This window comes from Euprymna scolopes, chromosome 17 (assembly GCF_053919585.1).
Source record: "Euprymna scolopes isolate OS-2025 chromosome 17, ASM5391958v1, whole genome shotgun sequence".
Taxonomy (NCBI): Eukaryota; Metazoa; Mollusca; class Cephalopoda; order Sepiida; family Sepiolidae; genus Euprymna; species Euprymna scolopes.
Window position 1 is genome coordinate 112,339,938 of NC_136498.1, and position 26,509 is coordinate 112,366,446.

Below are 26,509 nucleotides of genomic sequence, written 5' to 3' on the forward strand. Positions count from 1 at the left end.
GAAAACTCGGTGTCTGTATGTGTGGGTCCCGTGATGTTTGTGTGTTCGCTATAGAAAGAAAGATGAAAGAATCTGCGTAAAATTCAGGTGTATATTCTTATGTAAAATTTCCCAGTAAAGACGGTGGAAGTGTCCCCGAATCTCTGAGTAGACCTTTAAGGTGAGGACAAGGTGGTGATAACTCCCTTAAAACTTCAAATATATTTTTTGTGGAACTTAAACCATGTGTATGAAATTTATAAGACGTATAAAACAAAAATAAGAGTTTTCTAACATTTTAACTTTTAATAATTATTTTATTAAGGTAAAGAAAGGGGGAGGGGGCAGTAACGACAAAGTAATATGATGTTATTAGCATAGTGATAAAGGCGCATTGTAATATTCCCCCCCCCATCCAATATTGAGCAACGTCGGGTATTCATACTAGTTCTATACAAATACATGAATATAATCACTACTGACACACATACACGTGTGTGTGTGTGTGTGTATATATATATATATATATATATATATATATATATATATATATATATATATATACACACACACACACACACACACACAGGGTGACAAAAAAAAAACGGGCCCCAACTCTAATTAGGCCCCGTTTCTTAGTGTTTTGTCCGAACGAGATTAAACACAGTGTATTCTTTGTCCCAGCTCCCCGTGGGGTCTTGGTGTACTCACGGTCGTTGATTCTGCCATGTCCTGTAAAATAAGGGCAATCGGTGAATAAATAATGGAGTTATCCCGTTTTTTTTTGGGGGGGGGGTCACCCTGTATTAGTGATGGGACGATTCCAATATTTTTCCTGATTCCGATACAATTACCGATTCTGATTCTTTATAAATCTCTAAAAATTCAATTATAGGGTTTTTTTTTTTTTTCTCGATTACCGTAAAAGCACGTGTTGAATGTGCAGATATTAAACGTAAAAATAAACACTTGTGGGTGACTATCTATGGATTTAAGTTTTACTGGTTGCTTAAAATAATGTTGCTACGAACACTGGGAAATTTTGCTTTAAAAATAAAAACAATTAAAAGAATCGTTTTTGGCATTGGAAAATAGGCACCAATTTTTCCCATTCCTATTCCGATACCATCAAAAGTTCCGTTTTCTCCGATTTTTTATTTCAATTCCGATTAATCGTCCCAACACTATTATATCTATAATATAAAGCTGAACGTCTGTGTGTGTGTGTCTGGTCACGAATAGGCTCCTATATGGTTGACTATTATAGAAAACTGATCACATATAATGATAGAAGATGTATCGAGACACAGGAATGGGTATGTTTGATTTGGCATAATGATGCTTCATTAAAATTGTGGGGTCTGCGTACGTGCCAGGTCCACAAAGTACAGAAATAAAAAATTTAAAAACTAAAAAAAAAAAACAAAAAAAAACGTTTACAAGTGTTTTTTATATAGATGTTACATAATAATACTTTGATAAGTATGTTTTAACTTAAATGGGGATGGTATAATAAAATTGTGGAGTCTGTGTTCGCGCCTGACCTCCATAGAATGGAAATAGGCACAAACTTTAATAAAGACTTTTCATATCTATCTGCGTAAGTATACTTTGATAATTATGTTTCAGTTTGAAGAAATATGGTATAATAAAATTATGGGGTGTTCATTCGCGCCTGATCTCCATAGAATGGAAATATGTCACAAAGTTTAACAAGGTTTTTTAATATAGACCCACAGAATATTGTGATAAGTTTTTAAGTGTGAACAGGTATGGTATAATAAATTATAGGATTTATCTATTTTATTTTTACTTTCATTATATTTTGCTTTGGTTTTGATACCCCCAAATTCGAAGCTATCTCTTTACAACTCTTCCTTTTCATAACCTATCATACTTTCATAAATCAGAGTCCATTTTCTGTAGGCTGTTTTTGAACCCAGTCAACGACGGGTACTTTTGCTAGTGTGTATGTGTATATATATATATATATATATATATATATATATATATATGCATACACACTAGCAGGGAAACCTAACATTGCCCAGGATTGAATAATGATCAACGAATGTTTCACACTCCCATATTTTTATTGTCATCGGAATTGGTGAAATCGTTTTTTTCTTTTTTTTTCTTTTTCTTTCTTTTTTCTTTTTCTTTTTTTTTTCTTTCTTTTTCTTTTTTTTTTTTTTTTTTTTTCTTCAATCAAATCAATTGATTATCTGCTTTAGTTAATGACCCATTGTGGTGCACTGCCTCCCCACAATGACTTAGTCCACAATACATTGTAGTCTACATTGCACTGTAGAGAACGTACTGTCGATTTTATAAAATTATTTTTATATATAATGGCTTGAATTAAAGTTTAAAATGCAAAAATCAAACATAGTTCAACTGGATTCTAAACAAAATTCATTTCGAACGCACCCCTGTCATTCAAAAAACCTAATGTTGATTATATATGACAGGTTTTTCTGCTTGTGCGGTAATATCAGGTTGACAAGAAAATTCTTTTTTTTTTGTCATGGAGGAGAATTGGACATTTTCTGCTGACTAATGCTGGGTGTTGTTGTCGAAGTTTCTGATGCATTTCACTCATTTATTGACAGTACTTCTCCATTGTAATAGTTTCGCCTGCATTCAGAAAACTGATGAGAGGAGACCAGTCGCAGACCTTCAAACAGTAAGCATGACCTTCTTTTGGTTCACCTTTTGGCTTCAGGAAGTGTCACGAAGCTTTGTCGGCATCTGACCAAGGAGGTGATTGTTGTAAAAAAAAACACTTTTCATCGCAAGTTTCAACCAAGTGGAGAAACAGATCGTTTTGTTGCAGAAAAGAAAAAAAGATGACACTTCATAACAGCATTTCTTTTGGTTGTCATTAAATTTGGGAGGCACCTATTTATCAAGTTTTTTTGTCTTTCCAATCTTTCTCACGTACTTAGAAATCGTCGTATACGTTAGTTTAATTCAGAAGCAAGTTCTCAAACAGTTGTGCGTGGGTTGGTTTTAACTAATCATTGTCAGCATCCGATGGCTGACCACTTCGCTCGTCATCTTCAAGACTCATGTTGCCACCACAAAATTTCTTAAACCACCATTGTGCTGTGCATTAAGTAGTGGTTTCTCAGCTAAATGCTTCATTGATATCGCAATCTTTTTCAGCAGCTTTTTGGCATAGCTAGAATTAAAATAAGAAAATTGTGTGAATTCGCTTTTTTTCCATCTTGTATTAAATGCTCTGAAAAGAAACACAATTGTTTTAAAACGATTGTAATTTAAATGATTAGATAGAGCGAAAAACGCTCTTTAAAATAATGTATAAAGTAAACGTATAGTAATGAAAACTTGTTTGAAAATTCATCATTTGAAATCAAAGTTTAAAATTCTGCAAGAACTTTCTTGTCGACCTAATAAAACTTCTTGAATGCATTGGTGATGTTAGGCTGTGTAAGGTGTTAACTTTGGTCAAGATCGCCTGTTCCTTCTTTCATCGGATTATTTCGATTATCAATTATCGATAGTTATCGATGACATCTCAATGCAAACCTTTCTAAGAACACTGCCAGACAGTACATTTGTATAAAATTTCATAAAAATCGACCCAGCCGTTGCGAAGTTTATAGGAAACAAACTCTCCAACACACACAGTTCCTTTTGTATAATAGCATATACACCAGTGATGGAACGATTCCGATATTTTTGTCGATTCAGATACAATTACCGATTCCTTACTAAATTCTTGATTCCAATACAGTTACAGATTCCGATTCTTTATAAATCTCTATCTATAAAATACTTATTTTGTTCTGATGACCGTAAAAACATATTTTAAATGTGCATATATTTTCTCAAATGTAAAAACATGTGTGAGGATGGTGATCTATTGATTATAGTTTTATTGGAAGTTTAAAATCAATAAAAAATCTTTCATCTTTATTACTACCAACAATGGAAGATTTTTTTTTTAAAACAAAATCAAATAAAAAATATAATTAAAGGAATCATTTTTGGCATTGGAAAATTGGTTCCAATTTCGATATCCAAAAAAGTTATGATTTTTCCGATTCTTATTCTAATTAATCTTCACAAAAATGTATGTTTTCACCTCATCAGTGCTACAAGCCAAGATCGAAACTCGACGATCGAGCTGATGGTCTGTACCTCTGCGTTTATATCATTATCCAGCACGTGCCAAATGCAAGTGAAAACTTAGATGTCAGCAAATGCTCACCTCTTTTAGAAAGCGTGAGAGCTCGAATTAGTTTTATCTATTAAGCAATGCCTTATATATTATGCAAGCATGGGAACCTGGCGTTGCCCAGGTGGGAATAAAATTAGGTTTGGATATACCTGCTATACTAAGGATATTGAGCACCACCATCGAAACCCCACAAAAAGAATGGAATCGCCCCCCCCCCAAAAAAAGAACAACAACCTCTCCACCAGATATTTCAGCAGAAGGGATACGAAGAGAAGTAACTATTCTCCGCCCCGCTCCCAAATTCAGAACAACTTTTCTTTCAATCAAAATAGCAAGTGCTCATTTAACCTAAAAAAAAGAAAAAAATGAGCCGCGGCAGCTAGGTTTGAACCTGAAATGCGAAAGAGAAATAAAAGGGAAAAAAAGTTACTGACTGACGCACTAGTTGTCACAGCCATGAAAATTTATGACGTCATGAGCCTTCAAGATAACGTTTTGAACATAGTTTCAGTTTGATAAACGTGTGTGACTTGCAAAAATCGCAACATGAAAAGTGACCCCCACCTTGCAAAAAATGCTCCAGTTGACCACCACAGAATTGATCCTTTTTTTTTTTTTTTTTTTTTTTTTTTTTTCTAATCTTCATATATTATTTATCCGAGGCATTGTCCTACTAGATGGTACTGGTTTCGACCTAGTTGGATGCGGCTGACAAAAGTTTTTTGTACACACAAGCGACTTTCTTTTATATAACAGACTAGCAGGCTTCCTAGCATTGCTTGGTCGTAATTATTTGATTACTGCAGATTTCATATTTATTATTATATTATATTGGACCCAATATATAGTAACGATTTAAAAAGTAAAAAAAAAAATGACTTGTGTGCCACCACTGAGAATCGAAACTAAAACGTTTAGCTTACGATTTACTTTTTCCTTTGACTTTAATGCCTGAGCTATGAAGACATGTTTGCTGCAAGACTCAAATTTTAAACATGAACTAATAGCTATTACGTTATGCATGCATATTCGTAATGCCGTTGTTCGACCGTCATCAGGCAAATTCCATTTTTATAATTTTCACACTTCTGCACCAATTTTCCTGGTTAAAATCCAAATATAAAGTTTTGCATGGGTCCGAATACTCTATATATTAAGTTTCATGTCTGTAGACCAAAAACTGACAGGAGTTTAGTAGGCAAAATATTTTAGACAAAATATATATACACATATAGGTTTGTGTTTGCTATATCCTTTTTACGCAAATATTATGCAAGTATAAATCATGTAGAATATCTGCATAAATAAACTAATAGGGATTAATTGAAATGAATGTTTAAAAGAATATGCAAATTAGCTACATCTTTTGCAAATGAATGCAATTCCCTGACCTTTATATAACGAAGTTATATTTTCTTTTTTAAATAAATAGAAAAAAGGAGTTTTAATATGAATATCAATACACAAAAAAAACAAAAACAAATTTATAGGAGTATAGAAGTGTGTGTATGCTATAAAAAACGACAGCTATGACACGGTTAACCATTGAGTGCTTTTGCTGAAAGTTATCAAAATGGTTAAAAACTCCTCATAGTCCGTATCATAAAAATTGTTGATTTTTACAAAGAGATGGAGGGGAAAAAGAGCAAGTAGAGGACACAGAAGAATGGCCTCCCACAAGGTTCAGTTCTTCCCCCCCCCACGCACACACACTGTTCAATATATATATATATATATATATATATATATATATATATAAAAATGACATGCCAACGTTCTGTAATGTCCGCAAGTTCATCTATGCAGATTACACATACCTTGCAACCCAATCAAATGACTTCAAAATCATTGAAGATTTATTGATACTGATATTGAAGTGCTGATGCAGCTGTCAACATATATGGAATGGAAGCAGCACTAACCCTATGCAGGTTTAACCAGCTTCCTCCTAAGCAGGAAGTTTCATAGGAGTATGAAATTTACAAGTGGTCCACAGCCGCATGTATATCCCTGTCAGGGGAAATTATGATTTTAGGCTTTTGCAACTCTTACAGAGAGGTGTCAATGTCTTCCTACATACAGCACTTGGTATTCCCAAATTGGTCACCCATTTTAGTAATAATCAGGTTCAACGTTGATTAGCTTCGATGATCTGACAGGAACCAGTGTGTCAACTTGATTATGCCGTGATTATACTATAAGTGGCATCCCAACCCGAAACCAGGTAAAACTAAAGTGTGTTCATTTCATCATAAGAAACACCTAGCCCAAAGGAAGCTCAGCATCACCAGGGGAGATGAACTCGTGGTAAACACAGCATCCCCAACTTATCTCGACATGACACTATCATACAGGACCCACGCGAGAAGCTTCACAAGAAGATATCGATGCGCAACAGTTTGCTCGCGACTCTGGCTAACAGTTCTTGGGGAGCCGAAACCCAGATATAACGCCTGTCAACTTTAGTGCTGCATTACTTGACTACAGAATACTGCGCAACAACATAGATTCCTTCTGTTCATGCTGCAAAGGTCAACGTCGAGTTCAACTAGACATGCAGGACGATAACTGGCAACCTGAAATCAACTAACCTGCTATGTGTCTATAGCATGTCCGGATTTACTCTTCCGCAGATCCGTTAAGAGGTGATAGCAAAGGCAAACTATGATAAACAGATCAACGACACTGGTGTTATTTGTCTAAGGCCTGTGACAATGGCAAAGTTCTTGCGAGATGGTAGTCGCTGTAGCGCCTCTTCGTGTCAGGTTTTGAAAGTTTTCAGTAATTATTCATCTATCCAATATTTTACTTGTTCCTTCCTTCTTCGAACAAGGCCCTAAATTTGGCCCTAACTGTTTTAACGCCTAGAAGGACCTTTTTAAAAAAATAACTTATTACTAGTTGCCCGGGTGTGGAGAGGTGGTATAGTAGGGCTCTTAAGCAATCCAGCCCTAAAAAAAAAAAAAAAAAAAAAAAAAAAAAAAAAATGCTTCAATTGATCGAGTATCCGCGCGAGTGCAAAAATAAATAAATAAATGCCCCCTTCCCCAAAGAAAATAGCAGCAGGGACCCGTGCAAGCGCAAAAAATAATTTAAAAAAAAAAATTTACTGCAGTAGCCAGGCTCGAACCTGTAACGCTAAGAGGAAAAGAAGGTAAAAAAAAAAAAAGGAATGCTTTAGTCGTCTACGTCGTTATGGGCCTTATTATATAGATGGACAATTACTAAACTTTCAAAACCTAAAAAAATTTTTAAGAAAACCGAATATCAAATTCGTTTATATAAAAAAAAAAAAAAAAATGAGTAAAAAAAACATTATTCAAAATTTGACGTGTCAGAAATTTCGTGAAAAATAGTGAATAATTCCACCTCGTCTTTCCAAGCTTATAACTCCTCGAAAAATGTAATTCAAGCCCTAATTTTTTTTTCAATTTAAGGAGCAAGGACCAAGGTTTCATTAAAAAAAAAAAAAAAAACAAACAACGTGGTTTTTTTTTAAAAAGGTTTTAAACTTCGGACTTTACAGGTAAATTTCTAAAAAACACTACTTTTTTTGTTTTAAATTTGAATATATTATTTATTGACCTTTTCTCTTCAATTTGTGATATATAAAACTTTGGTGAGTAAATTAATTATTTACTTTTTAATAGACACTTGAAAATGGGTGGGGCGTGAATTAAAAAAAAAAACGTTTGTCTAAAATATTATGTTCGGTTTATTGGAAAGAACATAAAATTTCACATTGACCCTGAAAATATCGTAAAAATAGAATCAATAGAAAAATTTTGATAGATTTTGAAAGTTTAAAAATTGAAAAATATTGAGTTCGTAAAATTCATTACTGTTTTTTTTTTATTTTTTAATAAAAAAAAATATTTCTATTACTTTTAAAACGACTTTAATAGTTTATTTTGGAAGTATAATCCATAAAGAAAATAAACAACCAACTTTTAAAAGAGAAATTACGAGTTTTTGATATTTTATTCACAGTTTCGTGTTAGGGGTGTCAAAAATTCCTACAAAAATTCTGATACACCTAAGAAGCGGTAGGTGTATCAGAATTTTTGTAGAAATTTTTGACACCCCTTACACGAAACTGCAAATAAAATATAAAAAATTTGTAATTTCTCTTTTAAAGGTGGGTTATTTATTTTCTTTATGGATTATACTTCCAAAATATACTATTAAAGTTGTATAAAAGGTAATAGAAATATTTTTAAAAAATAGTAATGAAATTAATTGAATGTTACGAGTTAAGTATTTTTCAATTTTTAAACTTTCAAAATCTATCAAAATTTTTCTATTGATTCTATTTTTACGATATTTTCAGGGTCAATGTGAAATTTTATGCTCTTTCCAATAAACCGAATATAATATTTTAGGCAAACGTTTTTTTTTAAATTCACGCCCCCCCATTTTCAAATGTCTATTAAAAAGTAAATAATTTATGTACCAAAGTTTTATATAACACAAATTGAAGATAAAAGATCAATAAATAATATATTCAAATTTAAAACAAAAAAAGTAGTGTTTTTTAGAAATTTACCTGTAAAGTCCGAAGTTTAAAACCTTTTTTTTTAAAAAAAAAAACGTTTTGTTTTTTTTTTATTTTTAATGAAACCTTGGTCCTTGCTCCTTTAATTCAAAAAAATAAATTAGGGTTTGAATTACATTTTTCGAGGAGTTATAAGCTTCAAAAGATAGCAGGTGGAATTATTCAATAGTTTTCACAAAATTTCTGACACTGCTAAAGAAGCGGTGATTTGTTTCGAATTGTTTGTTGCAAGAAGTTGTGTAATCTGATAATTTGTGTTTGTATTATGTGTAAACCGTTGTATGTGCAAGACATTGCCCCCCCCCCACCCCACTTACACACATACCTCCGTGAATTTTACGGTTTTTTAATTTTTTTGTTTTTTCATGATTAAAAACGGGAAACAGTTGATGTGCATTTGAGCTCATCAGTTAGACACATCCGAACTCAGGATTTGAAACCGGAGTTCGGATGTGTATGTATGTAAAAAAAAGAAAAAAATCTTCAAAATTCAAATTAAATTACAGAATAACCGCATACAATGGATGGTTTCGGCATAAAATTACCCACCGATGGTTGACATGCCATAAAACACGACAAATTTCTCTCTCTCTCTCTCTCTCTCTCTCTCTCTCTCTCTCTCTCACACTCACTCACACACACAGAATACGGTCTGTGCAATTTTTAAATAGGATTTTCATGTTTAATTTTTGTGATTTTTTTTTTTTTTTATGTGAAAGTACAAAATCGTTACAAAAAATGCCCCTCCTCGCTTCTCCCCATGTTGAGAATGGGTTTCTAAATAATAACGTTATTATTTCAGCACGGTCCGTATTCTGCATAAGTATCCTTTTTTCTTTTCCGCTCCCCACTCTCTATATCTTCATCTTTTCTCTTTTTACTCTCCTCTCTTTTCTTTTCTTTTTACCCCCACCCCCGCCACACACTTCTCTATCTCTCTCCTTCATCAATCATAATTAAATAGAAAAATTACATTTGCTTAATGAAGACAAAAAACGAAGAGATTCAAACAGGAAGATTCAATAAAAATGTCAAAGGCACAAAATATTACCATTTTATAATTTTTCAATTTTTATCTTTTTTTAACCCGCCACACGAACACACATCCATACATACCGCATCCACTTGTATTCACGCACCCACATTCATACACAAATACGCATCCATACACACATCCACATCCAAACACTCGCATGTACATCCATACACATACACACCCTTACACACATCTATACAGACACATTGCATCAATACACAAACACACATTCATACACACGCACATACATACATGCATACATACAGAGTGAGAGAAAGAACCATTTCAACCATTTCTCAACGATTCAACTCCATATAAAATGATTCCGATTGGATAAGAAAAAAAAAAAATTGCAATATTTATAGAAACTCGAGATGGATTTTTTTTTTTTTTTTTTATTCTCGCGTCAATTCCATAATCGTTACTTATCAATATCTAGAAAAATATGCGAGTGTTTTTCTGTCGGTCCGTTCGCTATCGAACACTATGTGACAATATCGGATGAATGACACGTGAAGTAATGGAAGAATAGGAATACGGGTGGGTGGGAGATGAAAGCATACCCCATTGGGTCATCCATAGAGCTTTGATGAGATCGTTTGAATCGGAGAAAAGCTGACTTTACAAAACCAGTTACATATTTTTAAAAATAACGACAAACTCCAACATTAGTCTCTTTCCGCTCACTATCTCTTTGGCTTTACAGCTACGGGCTAAATAGTATTACTATTTGTTCTGATATTTCTTTTTGTTTATAACGGACTATATCAATATTTTTTAAATTTATTTTTGTTTCTTTATTAAAATCGATTTAATACACAAAGAGAGAGGATGACGGAAGCGAGTATAAAATGAGGGTGGAGGTCAAGCAAACGTCGACTTTAATCCCTGTAAAGAGCAGTTCTTTTTAATTTCAGCTTTCTGTTCAATCACGCCCAGTATTAAATTTCTCGAAACTTTGGAAGAAACGGGCGATGCAAATAGTTCATTGTTTGGATGTGCATAAATTTTATTTCTTATACTAAAGTTGATTTGATAATGAGGATGTCCGAAGGCGCTACAGCATCGCGCCAATGGAGACTCATAATGTTTTGAATATTTGCTGAGGACCAACTACTGCAACATTACCTAACACACATGTGTCCAGTTTCAGTCACAAAGAAGACCAAGACAAAAAAATAGGAAATAACTCCAACTCGCTGGTTCTTTGTCGCAACAACATTTCCTCATTCTCTCTTTACTGATGTGATGTCCATCACGTGATCATCTTCTCGAGCGTACTTCATGCCTCGCACATGATCACGAACGTTATCCACGTCTCTCTCGTAATCGTTCTCTATCCCTTTTTTTATAGTCCCTTTTTCCCCACTAGTGACGTCACTTCGCATGCATTTACATCCGCACATCTGTACTACGTTACAATACGTCGCCGTTGTGAAACGTGCCTTTTGGGTTAGAAGTTACCGTAAAACGACCTAGAGAAAAGTCGATGAGGTGGGCAAGACACGCTGCACAAAGATCGGTGTTTGTTAAGATAAAGTAAACAGGTTGTTTTGTTTTTGTTTTTTGTTTTTGTTTTTTAATCGTTTTAAGCAAAAACAATATTACGTACTTAATTATCATGTCGAGAATAGTAATATATCCAAAAATTATGAAAATTCATCGAGTAGAACAACTACTATTGTGCACAAAAGTCTATCGCTATAGACTACAGATGTTCGGTATGAGAATTGGTTGGTTAGTTGTTTTACGGCATATCAACCCTTTTCAGGTTATTTAATGTCAAATCTGGTGATTTTGAAGAACGATATTTTACTATAGTATATTTGTTTTTTAAGTCGTATTCTATTTAACCCATAGTTGGGACCCTAACAGGTACTACCGCTCCGGGTCAGAGTGGACTTGGGAGCAATGGCAATTAAAGGGTGGCTCCACACTCCCTAAGTCCTGCAAGCAGGGGCCTCACCATCAGATATAGTTTAAGGTCATATCGAGGATCACAGATGTTCGGAAGTCATTACGGTGTAATCTAAATTGTACCTTCTGTGTGTGAATTCTTCACCGTCTACTTTACAATCTGTCTACGTATCTAGAAAAGTGAAATTGTGTGTGTGTGTGTGTGTGTGTGTGTGTGTGGCTACGTTTTCCTACGAAGCTACTCTGTCAATTTTCAGTTTAGACTCGAGATTTGACATAAGGCGTATTGAGATGTGGGAAAATCTTTTTAATCGGTTTTCAGCTAGAAATTTGGCTGTCAAGGGGTCAAAGTTCAACGATTTGACCTTTGAAAACTCTACCAGACTCCTCCACTAATTTTAAGTCTTAACACTTGAAATTTTAGATGTAGGTTACTTGGACATGGATCAAACTTTTTAATTTCATTTGAGCCCAAAACAATAAATGTTAAGGGGTAAAAATAGTTCAAAGTTTTTAAAATATTGACCTCTGAGGTCTCTACCAAAATACTCAGCCAATTTTTTGATCTAAAAATTTGAAATTTTACATAAAGTGTATTCAGACATAGGGCAAGCTTTTTAATCTGTTTTTGGCTGAAAATTTGGCTGCTAAGGGGTCAAAGTTCAAAAGATTTAACCTTTGCGGCCTCTAACAAACTATTCAGCCAATTTTGGGTCTAAACATTTGAAATTTTACATAAAGGGTATTCAGACATGCAGTAAGCTTTTTAATCAGTTTGTGGGCAAAAATTTGACTGCTAAGAGGTTAAAGTTGAAAGAATTGATCTTTGCAGAATCTATCAAACTCCGCTGCCAATTTTGGGTTTAAACACTTAAAATTTTAGATGTAGGTTACCTGGACACGAGTCAAACTTTTTACTATATATATATGTGTGTGTGTGTACACGTATGCACAAAAGTTATAAATAGTACATAGGGCCCGAGCAAAGCTGGACTGAACTTACTGGGCCCGATTAAATCAATCGGCTGGTTACGTCAAACCCTGCCATATATTGCCCACTTCAAAAATCTACCATTAACATACAGGTGGGTGGGAGATGAAAGCATAACCCATTGGGTCATCCATAGAGCTTTGATGAGATTGTTTGAATCGGAGAAAACAAACAAATAACACCTACTCCCTAATATATGGTGGAAAGCGGTGGCTGAGGATCAATCGACAAAGGGAATATATCAATGAGATGGCTGCAACCCCCTTAAATTACTACGTATCCCATAGTAAGATCAAAAGAAGGCAGGTGCTCATTAAGATAATACTGAAATCGAGTATATCATTCTTGTATCCCTGTTGAGCCTGGGCGAATGAGTTTCCCTCCAGACACTTCCCATATAGGGTTCCGAGGTGGGTGGGGGAACAAGGATGATGAAAAAAAAAAAAAAATTTATTATGGCTTTTATTGCCCCCCCCCCCCCCAACTCAGTTTTTCAGGTGTTGCCGACATTTCAAGCTCAGAGGATGAACAGAAATGCTCAAAGAAAACTCAATATTTTCAATAATGGAAACATTTGAAAAAAAACGAAATAAATAAAATTTCACTTTTCACGATGGAAAAAAAATTTTTCTCAAAAAATAAAACCCAAAATGATAAAACGACTGCAAAATAACACCATACTTATTGAATTGAAACAGAAAACACAAGCAAAAGAAATTCTCAAATGGCAAACCTTTAACAATATCAAAATTAAAACTTATCCCCACCCATACCTAAACTCCTCAAAAGGAGTCATTAGATGCAGTGAACTATCAAATTGCTCGACTGAGGAAATTTTATCTAATCTATCATCCCAAAGTGTTACAGAAGTAAAAAGAATAAGAATAAAACGAAATAGAGAAACTATATTGACAAATACATATATACTCTCCTTTGACTCCACAAATCCCCCAAGTGAGATTAAAATCGGATACCTAAAAGTGAACGTTGAAAAATACATCCCAAACCCTCTAAGGTGCTACAATTGTCAACAATTTGGACATCACCAATCCAAATGCATCAAATCATCAATCTGTGTAAGAAATGGTGAAAGCTCAAAACATAGTAACTGCAAAAAAGACCCCAAATGCTCAAACTGTAGTGAAAACCATTCAGCTGACTTCAAAGGATGCAAAACATGGCTAAAAGAAAAAGAAATAACAACAATAAAGTACACAAAAAATATAACCTTCTTGGAAGCCAGGAAAATTATGAACACAAGATATTCAGAAGTAACCAAGAAAGCTGAAATAAACACAAAAAATCAAAGTTGTCAAAGATATACAAAAAATCCTCCAGAAATAAAAACTGAAGAACTATCTCAGTTGATAAGAGATGAAAGACCTAATGAAAGAAATTAAAACACTCGTCCGGAACGCTGGAAATAATCAAATTAAGAGACTAAAAAAAAAAAAAAAAGACAGAACCAAAAAAACCAAATCAAGCCAAATAAATAAAAAAAAAAAACATACCAAATGAAAGCAACCCTTATGAACAAACCAAATGAAACAACACCATCATCACCCAAGAAAACGGAAACTAAAGAAAAATCAAATGACAAACCAAAATCTAGATCCAAATCAACCTCAAGAGGAGAAACACTGGAGGAGATGGAGGTAGAAGATAAAACACCCCCTGGCAAATAAAATGATAGTTTGAGATTTTTATTGTGTTCTATCATTCAATGGAATTGCTGAGGTATTAAACCTAATTTTAACGAACTCCTTATACTCATTTCACTATACAACCCAGCAGTCATCTGTCTACAAGAAAAATTTTTACAACACAATAACCACCTAAAGACAAAAAACTACGAACAGTATCATTATATCCATGATGCAGGCTTACGAACCAATGGAGGCACATCAATCCTAGTAAGAAACGATATCCTAAAAAGCAAACTTATTGTCCAAACCATTCTCCAGTCAGTTGGCAGCTCAGGTCACATTCCAAAAAACTCTCACAATCTGCTTTTCTATACTTACCCCCCCCCAATGAACCGATAAAAAATAATGTATTAAAAAACATAATCAAAGAATTACCCTCACCTTTCATCCTTCTAGGAGACTTCAACAGCCATAGCACACTATGGGGATGCAAAACAACCAATTCCAAAGGAAACAAAATCGAACAATTTATAAACAATAACAGCATATGCCTTCTCAACCAAAAAGAACCCACCTACATAAATCCAACAAATGGTACAACCAGTGCCATTGATCTAACCATGTGTGACCCATCAAGCTTCCTGGATTATACATGGAAAACTTCTGACGATCCTTGCCGAAGCGATTATTTTCCCACTATAATTAACTATAATAGTACTATCCAAAAAAAACATTCCAAGATGGAATACGAATAGAGCAGACTGGATTAAATTCAAGCAACTATGCTCGCAACAATTAATAAAACATAAAATCCAATCAATGGAAGACTTCACCCGAACTCTAATCCTAATAGCTAAAGAATGCATCCTCCAAAAATTGCCCTCCAAATAAAAAGAACCATGCAAAGAATGCAAAAAAGAATGGCAGCGCTAGGAAAATTCAAAAAGCAACCCATAACCAGTAACCTCATAGAATATAAATGACTAAGAGCAAAAGCACATAAAACAACAAAGGAATCAAAACAAAATTGTTGGCAACAATTCGTCAATCAAATCAACACCTCCACCAAACCTTGAACTATCTGGAAAATGATTAGAAAAATTTCAGGGAAAGATAAACCCGCCCCAAACAAACACCTCCTTACTAAAAGCAACAAAATAACTGAAAATAAAGATATAGCTGATACACTGGCCAAAACTTTCATCATTGAAAGAATACAAAAAACAATTCCAAACACTAAAGAAAAATCAGGATAAATATAAAATAAACTTTGACTCCAATAACGAAGAACCCAACGAGATCTTCTCACTAGATGAACTTAAAGATGCCATAGAAAAATCCCACAACTCAGCTGTGATCCACTAGTTTCCTAAAAAAAATATACCTCCTGAATCACAACTTCTCCTACAAATGTTCAACAAATATGGATAGAAAAAAAATTCCCCAAAATATCAAAACAAGCCACAATAATTCCCATAGCAAAACCAGGAAAAAGATACATCAAATCCGGAAAACTACCGACCTATTGCTCTAACGGCTTATGCAAAACCGTGGAAAGAATGATCAACCTTCATCTAATGTGGTATCTAGAAACGATATCATTTCAGAAAATCAATGCAGATACCACAAAAATCGTGGATGCATTGATCATATTATCAATCTAGAAACATATATTAGGGAAGCTTTCATTAAGAAACAGCATGTAACCACCATATTTGTTGACCTAGTCTCTAGGTCAACAAATATGATGGTTACATGCTGTTTCTTATGACACCACATAGGATTGAAAGGCTGATTACCCAATTTCATCCAAAAATTTCTAAACAGACAGAACCTTTTAAGTCTGCATAGGATCAACTTTGTCAGACTCCCAAAATGAAGAATAAGGTGTACCTCAAGGCAGCATTTTATCAACTACTCTCTTAAACATCAAAATCAAGGATATAATAAAAAAACTCCCCCGATATATACAGTTCCCTATATGTGCATGACCGCTCTATCAGCTATGCATCCAAATACATCCACACCTTAGAAAGAAAACTTCAACACAATATAAATAAAATCAATAAATGAGCAACTGAAAATGGCTTTAAATTCTCAAAAACCAAATCCAAATGCATCCATTTCTGCAATAAACGAAAACTCCACAATGACCCATCTCTCCAAATTGAAGGGGAAAAAATCCCTTTCGCAAAAGAATATAAATATCTAGGAACTATCTTTGACCAAAAACTAACTTTTAACCCACGCATTAACTATATAAAAAAATAAATGCAGTAAATCACTAAAAGTTCTGCGAGTCCTAGCCCACACAGACTGGGGTACCGACAAAGAAAGTCTTCTCAAAATACAGAACACAAATCAGATCTAAACTAGATTACAGCTACTACATGTATCAAAATCAATCAGAAAATCATATTTGAAAACATTTTACGCAATATATCACTCTGGTTATCACTTGAGGCTTTTCAAACCTCTCCTGTCGAAAACCTTTATGCAGAAGCACACGAAACTCCTCCAGATCTTAGATGCCTCAACCTAGTTCTAAGATACTGCACTAAATTAATTGCAGACCTTACCAATCCTGCACATAACAGCACCCTGAAAGCAACTTGTGAAAACCTCTTCAACCAAAAGAAAAATGCAATAAAACCCTTTGGATTAAGAATGAAACCAATCCGTAAGGAAGCTAATACACCAACAAACCAAATCCATAAAATTATTCGCCTTAAAACACCTCCATGAAAAATAATAAACCCAATAATAGACTTAAGCGTCTGTAAATACAAAAAAAAAAAAAAAAAAAAACCAACTCCTCCTATAAACGTCAAAGAAAAATTTTGGAAAATCATAGAAAAATACCCTGGACACATCTGTATTTATACAAACGGATCCAAACAAAACATCACAACATAATAATAAAATAATAAAAAAAAAGAAGCAAAATAACAAAATGCCTCCCAAAAAGTTGTTCAATCTTCAGTGTAGAAATCAGTGCTATAAATCTGGTCCTAGACCTTGTCAAAAAAAATAAAGTCTCGAAGTTCATCATCTTTACCGATTCTCAATCTGCCATCATAGCAATAAAAAAAAAACAAACAAAAAAAAAACAAATAACTCCCTAATTGCAAACCTTCTCCCAAACCTCCAGCAACTAAAGAATAAAAATGAAATCATACTCTGTTGGGTACCCAGCCACATTGGCATACACAGTCAACTCACAACCAACCCATCGAGCCCACTTTCAAAATCCCATACACAGACATTAAAAGAAATATCAGCATATGCATTCAAAATAAATGGCAAAACTACTGGAATAATTTCCCAAATAACAATAATTTCCCAAATAACAAACTATTTAAAATCATGCCAAAAATAAGAAAACAGGAAAACCAAAAAACAAACAGCAGAAAACAAAATGTCATCCTAACTAGACTGAGAATAGGTCATACACACCTAACACACTCCTACCTCCCAAAAGGAGAAACACAACCACAATGTATTCCCTGCCAAACACCACTGACTATAAAACCCCTGCTAACTGAGTGTATAGACCTCTCAGAAATAAGGGAAAAACTTTACAAAAAGATTAATTTATTTTATTGTTGACTATTATCCTCATCTTTCTTAGTTGTTGTTTCACAGTGTTTCGGCCAACTATTCCTCTGGTCTTCGTGAGGTGGTAACCACAACAGGATAGGAACTCCGAATCTCCTAACTGCATTCTCTGCAATTACTGTCATCCATAGTTGTCGTTGTTGTCGTCACAATTTGGCCAAATAAGCCTCTGGCCAGCTTTGGGTACGATTGAAACTGCCATCTTCAAACAATGCTCACCTGGAACTGGAGAAATTCAGCGTCTCTGTCTACTGCATTATGGGCCCTGAAACAACAACTAATAAAAATGAAGATAATAGTCCGCAATAAATAAATTAATAAATAATACTCATCTCAATGAATTCCAATTAAAAAAAAAAATATATATATATATATATATATATATATATATATGTATAAAGAAAAAGATCTTAGAGAAATCTTAAAAAAAAAAAAAAACACTGGAAAAATCCTATCCTACATCAAAGAAATAGGATTCTTCCAAAGAATATAACCCCCCCCCCAAAAAAAAACCCTTTAATATGATAAATAACAGTATAATAATATTGATATCAAAGGACTGAATTGTTGAAGTGCTTTCACAACGAAATATAAATATCAAGCATCCAAACCGGAAAAAAAAAATCAAATACCAAAATTTTTCTAAAAGATGGAACTCACAATTTGAACAAATACAAAAGTAACTCAGCAACACAATAAAACAAAAACTCCTAGTAAAAAACAACATATTATAAATTTTAAAACAAAAATCACTCTAACTTCTTTAATATCTATACATCAATCCCATTGGAAAAAAACCCCTAAACAATTTTCAGCATGAAATGACCAAAAAGGTTGCATTGCTGTTAAACCAAACAAACAAACCGAACTAAACCTAAGAGATCCAAACTAATCAACCAAGCTCCAACCCCTGTCTCATCACCACAATGTTTAAATCCTGCCCTAAGTATTTTAATAGAACGCGCTTTGATAAACTCATGGCACTTGTACTCCTTCGACGCACATACCTCCTCTAGAAGTGTAAGCTATGTTTAGTTTCAAAACAGTTTCCGATGGTTCGTTGTTCTACACAAGTCCCAAGAGGTGACTGGTTTGGAATAGACGGTTCTCGAGTTGGAATCCACAGAGCAAAAGATTCTTCCCGTGTTGCCACGGAGAAAAACATATGCGAAATTGCTACAGAAAGGTTTAATATTTATGGAGCAATTCTGGTTTCTGATTGGTTGATACCAGGATGTGAGTTAATTTGATTTGTCAGTTCCTAGCAGCATCGTTTATAAATAGAATCTCCCGACTGTGCGAGATCATACCCCATTATACTCTGGTATGATGGGATGTGTCTCCTAGCGGCTTCGGCTGCAGGGAGACAGGGTAGTCGTACTCGTCAAGGATCCATTCTTGACACTCAGCATGACAGGTGAGGGGCCGGGAACCGGCCCAGCACCTGTCGGACTGAGGTACACCGCTTGGGTACTACCTAGGAGGTCCACCCTCCCAGGCCTTGTCACCGGGCTTTCCAGTGGGGCAAGTTAATTGCTTGTCGCCTGAGGCGCCCCCTACCGGGAAATGCTGACTGGGGTACCCAGGCAATTTTTGTTGAGGTGAGAGTGCCCCTTCTTTGGGGGAGCTCGCCTGTTCTGTACTTTCCGACCTTGTGCAACATTTTGCTGCAGTGCACAGCGAATAAATAATTACCCCATTATAGTGCAAGAAAATTTTATTTCCCAAACCCCCCTTTTTCTTACGGGTTTTAATTAGGCTACCATGGTATGATGTTCTTGTGGTGATTGCGAAAGAATTTATACGCTGACGGATGTATAGTATGAATGTGGTATTGCAGTGAAAGTAGGAACTAGTTAGATTAGTTAGCATTAGACAGCAAAGACCGTCCCTCCCACGCCCCCCGCCCATGTTCGGCCTTGTGCCAATTTTTTCTATTTTTACGTTTTATCTGTAAAAATTTGAAAATAAATATTAACCCCATTATAGTAAAAAATATTGTAACACCTCCAACTAATCCAACAAGCAACAAAATCCCACCCTTTCACTCTTTTTATTTTCTCCTGCAAGAACTGAATTTCTTTCAGCAATCAAAATTCCCACGAGCTCTGCTTTCCCACCTTAAACAACAAACGTCGCTTTTCGAAAGTTTGTTTGTCGATTGCAATTCATCAAAAATAATCTCATGAGAATAGAAATTGACATGAAACCATTAAAAATGATGAGAAAAAAAAAATGATTTCAACTTTAATTTTTAGCTAAATTAATTTTTATACGTGACTTCTTCGCAGACATAAGCAGTGATTGCATTATCGATGGCCATTATTGGGTTCCAAGGTCTTTTTTTTTTTTTATTCAAACCTCTAAAATCGCACTTGAGAGTGAAATGTAGGTCACAAGAGGCACTATTCATATTTCCAATGAATAAGTAATCAATTATGGTAGAAAAGACAAAACAAAATAAAAAAAAAAAAAAAAAATAGCAGCGTATTTTGTAATTGAGGGAAACTAAGGGAGATTACTCAAGATATAATTTATGTATAAGGGTCTCGCATCACGGATGCGTTTCAACTTATTTAGTTGCTACTCTGACACTACACTCCTCCCTCTCTCTCTCTCTCCTCTCTTTCTATCTTTTTTATGTTCTCTTTCTTACTCTCTCTCTTTTCCTATCTTTCTCTCTCTTTCTCCTTCCCCTTTCTCCCTCTTTATTTCCTTCTCTCTCTTTCCTTCTTTCTCTCTCTCTCTCTCTCTCCACTCTATCTCCCATTCTATCTTTTTTCTCTTTCTTTCCCTTTTTCTCTCATTTTCTTTCTCTTTTTTCTCTTTTCCTCTCTCTCTCTCCCCTTTTTTTTCTTTCTCTTTTTCTCCTTTTCTTTTCCTTCTAACCTCATAATAAAAATTTCTAAAAAAAAAAAAACAATACTGAAAACATATCTTATTTGCAAATGCTCGAAACAAACCCAAATTCACAAAATGAAGTTAAAATTAATTAGAAATTTATTATATCCGAGGTGTTTCTGTCGGTCCAGGAATGAAATTAAAAACAAAACCCTATACCAAAAACCAAGTAGGTTGATATTCATTTTGCATTAGATTTTTCTTTTTAAATAAATATTTTGGGGTCTGCGTTTGTATAAAATAGTTATCCTGTATATAATATTTTGATTTTGTATATAATATTTTGATTGCAGAAATTCCCTTCTGTACCAAATTACCGTAGGTTTTCAATAAAAGATGGCACATTTTACAAAGGAATGTTGGGGATGTCTATTCCGAGGGGAGGTTGGTGGTGTCTATTCTGAAAACTGTTCTTAACATGGGGAGATGCTATCAATCTAAACAGTTCATATACTGTGAGAATCTCTAAATTCTAAAACCTCTGTTTAGACTTTCTATTCTTAATCTAATGGACCCTTTTTCCTAATTTTATTATTCCATACGGATTTATGCATTCCCTTATTTGCTTTTTCCAGATTCAAACAGTACCTGCAGCTTATCAACAACTGTAGTTTACTTTTTGGCAAGGATAGGGGTAGGCAGCGCCGGTTAACGGGTCCTGCTAGTTAATAATAAAGGCATCATTTTACATTTTTGTTTGTTTAGAAATTTAAAAAAAAAAAAAAAAAATGTTCATTCAAATTGTTGATGCCCCTCCATGGGATTAATGGACTATAATTGAGACGCCCCTCCATGGGATTAATGGACTATCTCATGACGTCACTTCCTCTGGTGACGTCACTACCGGTATCGAATACCGGTGCCTGGCAGTCTGAGATTGGTATGCCACCAAGCCGGTCATGTGCACAAACGCTCACAGTTGAGCAATGGTATTCTCAACTCGCTTTGCCTGTAATATATATGAATACATGTTCGTTTCCTAAAAAAATCCTCTGTTTCCTTTCGTTTATTACCATTTAACTCCATAACACAAATATTATTAGGAGAAGAAGTAGACAGTGGTTAATTCATTCCTGTGCAATGCTGGGAGGGTGTGGCATGCTAGAAAGAGATAAGCAAACGACCCTTTTATATAAATACTAATATTTTGAAATCTTGTTTTTAAGCATAGAGAAACGCTTGTTAGCCTTAGTGGGCAATCACCTTGAGATGCAGTCTTGATAAAAAACAATGGACTCCATCACTTCACTGGATTGGTGTCAGTAAGGGCATCTGGACTATTAAAGTTTACCCCAATTAAGAAAATGTTTGGGAGAGTAAAAAGTGAACCCTGGGGTTACCTTCAGCAGCTTTGTAACTCTCTTCCTTTATTTTATCCTTAAGTTTTTTACATTCAATGAGCAATGTTTCTGACAAGGGGGAAAGAATTGCTGTTTTCTGGGTCACAATCTATCCATCTAACACTTATCATTGATTTAGTTTTTGAGCTTGAAGTAGTATTCCTATTTACTTGCCTCCCTACGAGGGCAGAGGTAGACACAAGGTCAGTTTTTAATGTGGGGGAAAAAATTCAGCTCCCCCAAAAAGGGCCACTCTGGATAGCAACAAAAATAAAAATTGCCTCAGTCATGAAGAATCTCTTCTCCACTGACCGAGAACAGAAATTTTGAAGTGTAGCATCAGAACAGATATTACACTGTGATCTTGGCCCGAAGCAATATCTAAATAAAAAAAAATATATGATTTCTGAAGAAACCTGATTCGAGATAAGTTTAGAAATCAATTTCTAAAAGTTGTCCAACACATGCCAGCATGTAAAACGGACATTAAACTGAAAGTGATTATGATGGTGAGGCTTTATCTTATCCTTGTGCATACTGAATGATGTCATCGTTTTGTGATCACATAAAATGATGACGTCACTAATGGATGCCATCTGCTATTAGAACAGATGAAAAAATAAATGATATCACAAAATTATGGCATCATCGATCAAATCAAATCGGGGCAAAAGAACAGGGAAGAGATCCCTTATCTAAATAATCTGTGACCCTATTAAACGAACGTCTCGACCTTGCGCAGTTCTACTTTAGTCCTCTCAAAATCATGCTTCCCTGCTGCTCAAAATTTCACGCTCTTTTTTTCGTACAATTAATTAATCTCTTTTAGCTTTTCTTCTATCATATAAATCTCACCTGTCTGTCTAAATGTATGTATGTATGTATGTATGTATGTATGTTTGTATGCCTGCCTAAAACTTTCGACAGAGGCGATGGATTTTCACAAGCTCAGTATCATTTTGAAGCTCGACCCTTCGGACAACAAATATAAAAAAAATTGGCTAAAAGCTTTAATTCCTTCACCCTCAACTAGACAGTTTTCTACAAGGAGGGTCGGTTTTTTTTGGGGGGGGGGGGGCGTCACCATTTTTGCAAGTCATTGTATCTGTTGGAGTGACTTTACTAATTTCAACATTCTGAACTTCCGGTCGCGTCATGGAGTAGGGGTAAACTACCTCTCTCTCGTTTGGTTGTATGACGTCTTGTGTATTCACTGTTATCCTCATCTTCATAGTTGTTGTTTCACCAACCAACACTTTCAGGCCCTGTGACACAGTGTGTAGAGGCATTAAGTCACTACAGTTCCAGGTGAGCATTGTCTGAAAATACCGGTTTCAATCCTACCCAATGCAAGTCGAAGGATTAGTTGGCCAAAACGTGGTGAGACGACAACAACTATGGAAGGCAGTAATTACTGATGATACAGTTACAAGACTCAGCATTCCAATCCCGTCGCAGTTAATCACCTGAAGAAGGCCTGAGGATGAGTTCACTGAAACGTAGTAAAACAACGACTATGAAGATGAGATTAACAGTCTACAAAAAAAAAAAAAAAAAAATGAATACACAAGTTATAAAGCCTCATCTCAAAGGATTCCAAAAAAAAAAAAATAATAAAATAAAATATTAAATAATGTATGACGTCATATCTGCTTCTAGCACACAGGAGATCGAGCTGTCATCTAAGTATATGAAGATGTATTATTTATTATATTGTTATTTCTTGTTATTCTCAATTAACAAAATTATACTCGCCCTAATATTTAACACTATGAAATAATAATCAATTTGCTTGCTGTAAACAATGTGTTTGTAAAATAAAAAAAATAAAAAAAATGATAGAATCAACCGGAGAATAATATGGAAGCTCAGAGTAAAAATATTTGCCGGCATTTTTTTTTTTTTTTAATTACTTCTACAATTTCAGTCACCATAGCAACAAAGAAGGAGACGAAGAGACAGTGTGACACTTTGTAGAATCAAATTAACTCTTACCAGCATAAAAGGCTCCAATAGTTTATATGTAAATATGAATGAGCGAAGTAAAGAATAAGGACCTAGGAAACTGAGACACTCAAAAGGGATGCATTTCAAGTGACACCGGTTGACTGCCAACGCACGTGTAATTTTGTAAGAAATTCTGCAGAAATAAGCAAGCTTTTTATTGGACGGTTTCTCCGCCCACAGATTTATTTTAACCAATCATATTGCATGTTATAACTAACTGCCGAGAATGTTCTTGGCGCCAATATTCCCTTTTTCAGATCAGAATCCAAAATGATGCAGAGTTGGACACATGTGGATTTCTCACTCGAATCGAGGCAGCGAAAAATACTTTGTTGCTTCGAGACATTTTAATGCCCAAATGTGGAGCGGAACATTATCATTGCAATTACCAATGCCCTTAAGTAGCGCGAATTTATATTTGCACGCTTGTGCTAAAATTTAATGTCTGTCAAGACGAAATTAAGGTCTACAGTTTGACCTGCCTTGTCAGCCATTGGACTGACTCAAAGGACTCCTCGTGTATGCCCGGCTAGCAGCATCATTCTTGGAAAACACCTCAACGTCTTCAACCTGTGCACTACTTCGTCAGCGGGAATCCTACCCAGCCGTTATCGAAGACAAACTATTATTCCATTCGGGGTCGTTACCAGCCCATAGTGGCAGATAGCTGAAGATGATGCATTTTTTGCAACTTGGATCTTTTTTAATTTAATAAAATTTACGTTGAAGTCTTCAGGTGAGCTTGTTGTAATTTCTGTGTGGTTTTCTTCCATTCTGCCGAGGGCAAAAACCCTGTGAGAGAAATCTCACAATTTGTAAACAAACATACACAACCGAGTTGTTTGTTCTATTCGTTGATTTTTAAATATCAAGGAAAGATTTAAAGAAAAGTGGACACCCTCTACATTCTCATATCATGTCTCTCCATGCAACACATATCTTCAATTCTCTTTGACTAGGTTTCACTTCCATACGTTGTCACTAGAGCTATGACAAGAGAATATTCTTTTCATTGTTTTGACTTACAAGTATATATCTGACAGAGTTAATCAATCGAGAACCACATCACTCTATCTAAAACCATATAAGATATTAACTAATATATACTCGAGAGTCAAAATAATGAAAAGAATATTCTCTTGTCATAGCTCTAGTTATCACATTAAGAATGCCTGAGAGATTAACTTATGCAATCACATTATCGTCTGCTCCTCTCTATGCTCCATGCAACACATGTCCTCAACCCTCACTTGCCAGGTTTCACTTGCATACGTCATCACACTTGCATACATACGCTGATAAATTGTTACCTTGGTCGACAATATGTGAAGATATTAAGAAATTGACGCTGAATCCAGTGATTTTGGTAAAAGTTTTTTTTTTATACTTTTCCCAAGATGACTGGATCAGATCATTTTGGTAAAGATTTTATGGTTCAGAATTCTTTTTCTAACTTCACATATTTATTCATGGTAAAATGTTGATATGTCGTAGAACAAAACAACTGAAGCGAAAACACCAGGAATTTGAAAATGTTGAAAGTTAAAGCATAAAATCTTTTAACAAAATGACTGAATTCAACATTAAACCACCTAAAAAGGGTTGATATGCCATAAACGGATCGTCATACGGCACAATCATGTTGGCACACCAGTTCTCGCCAGGTCACTGAAGTTAAGCAATGTTGAGCCTGGCCAGTACCAGATGGGTGTTCATTTGGGAATTTGGGAATAACCGACGCTGGTATATATATATATAAAGCCCCCCTCTTGGGTAGAGCACTATCGTAAATTATCTTACTCGCTACTTAATTTAGCTGAAAAAATGCGAAGCTCGCGGTTTGTTTACAAACAAACGTTTGAGCCCTCTACGAGTGGCGGACGGATGTTTATTTAAATAGACATTCGGACAGTTTAATTTCGGCCACCAATTCCGTAGTCAGGGGGTAGAACTGCCGACTGTCATCACGACGGTTCTAGGTTCGATCCTCGGCTTGGGAGAGGTGTTAGTCTAGCGGCACTGATGAGTTGTGAAACAACGAAACAGGTCTGTATGTCGATGACTAAAAATATATTTTATATATATATATATATAATATATGTCTTTTTTTTTTTTATGGTACAATCACATTGACACACCGGTTCTCGCCAGATCACCGAAGTTAAGTAACGTTGAGCCTGGCCGGTAACCATTTGGGAAGGGGAGGCGCTGTATGTACCGCAAGTTAAAAATACAAGGTTGAGAAACTGGCGCAGTCTATCCTTCTCTCAAGAGTAGATGGGACTCTCTTAAGCTGTAGTAGGCACCCTGTC

At 35.0% G+C, this 26,509-nt stretch overlaps 2 long non-coding RNA genes across 5 annotated transcripts in view; one reads left to right on the forward strand and one right to left on the reverse strand.

Annotated features, from left to right (window-relative positions):
- Positions 1-26,509, forward strand: part of LOC145296891 (uncharacterized) — a 460,744-nt gene that overhangs the window by 347,650 nt on the left and 86,585 nt on the right. The window lies entirely within an intron of this gene.
- LOC145296890 (uncharacterized) overlaps positions 17,683-26,509 on the reverse strand; it is a 33,294-nt gene continuing 24,467 nt past the window's right edge. For all 3 annotated transcript variants that reach the window (XR_013870062.1, XR_013870063.1, XR_013870061.1), the window contains exon 3: positions 17,683-18,214. This is a non-coding gene — a long non-coding RNA (uncharacterized LOC145296890). The remainder of the gene's footprint in view (positions 18,215-26,509) is intronic.